Source organism: Austrofundulus limnaeus, unplaced genomic scaffold, assembly GCF_001266775.1.
Source record: "Austrofundulus limnaeus strain Quisiro unplaced genomic scaffold, Austrofundulus_limnaeus-1.0 Scaffold117, whole genome shotgun sequence".
Taxonomy (NCBI): Eukaryota; Metazoa; Chordata; class Actinopteri; order Cyprinodontiformes; family Rivulidae; genus Austrofundulus; species Austrofundulus limnaeus.
Genome location: NW_013952519.1, coordinates 626,897 through 627,926, shown reverse-complemented (window position 1 = coordinate 627,926; position 1,030 = coordinate 626,897). Strand labels below are relative to the sequence as shown.

Sequence of the window (1,030 nt, the reverse complement as noted above, 5' to 3'; positions counted from 1 at the left end):
TTACATACAGTAAAGAGAAACCTAAACCAAAATGTTTTAATAAGTCTACATTACATACAGTAAAGACAAACCTAAACCAGAATGTTTAAATACAGGTCAAGATCACTTGTCTTTCATAGCATCAGGCAAAAATGAGTGTTTATAATTAAAAATGAGTTTATAAATATGGTTTTTGTCCCCTGCTGGACATTTATGTAAATGAGAAGCTGAAGAGGAGGCTTATGAACAGAGAATGGTGATGAGATTTTTATTTTTGCACGACAGCCAGGCAGCTGAACCCAAACAGTCCTCTGGGACGAAGGCAGGACCGGCTGGGCTCCAACCTGCTGTCGCCCGAGGACAGAGAGCAGAACATCGGGCTTTTATTGAATTTAGCTCCATGTTCTGTACATTTGGACTGCACTTTCAAAAAACTCAAGATATATCTCTGCACCCGTTAAAGTGTTGAACTCTTTCAGAATAAAAGGCTGTGATTTGTTTGTTAATGTTCACTCAAAGGTCAGAATTAAAAAAGTCCTGTGAGGTTTTACCAGCAGAGCCGATGCTGATGTAAGTTAGGTTTAAAATTACTAAAAAATTATTGATTGGACTGTCTGGTTGGATCTGTAAAACTGCCTGAAGGGGAGAAAAAACACCTCAAGTCTTGTGGAAATGTTTATTACAGAATACTCACCTATCGTACATCACAGCTGTAACAGTAACCTGAGGCGGAAAATGTTCGAATCAAACTTTTAGCCAGTAGTTTATCTCAGTACAGGCTCAATATTGGAAGAAAATCAGTCCATTCTCATGTAATCATTGACTTGTTTTTCATGTATCATGGAGGTTTATATTTCAAGTACCGTATTTATTCGTGTATAATATGTAAAATTTAATCCATAAAATCATCCATAAAATTGGGGGTAGTATTATACCTGGATAAATATTTTTACTTATGTATTTTAACTGAAATAGCAAAATTCCTCAGTCCGGAAATGAGACCGCGCTGTAAAAAGCAGTTGAAACGAGCTCACCTCTGACACTCCTCCGT

The 1,030-nt window shown here is 37.0% G+C and overlaps 1 protein-coding gene across 1 annotated transcript in view; it reads left to right on the top strand.

Moving 5' to 3' along the window:
• Positions 1-1,030, top strand: part of fras1 (Fraser extracellular matrix complex subunit 1) — a gene marked incomplete in the record, with an annotated part of 260,581 nt that overhangs the window by 128,463 nt on the left and 131,088 nt on the right.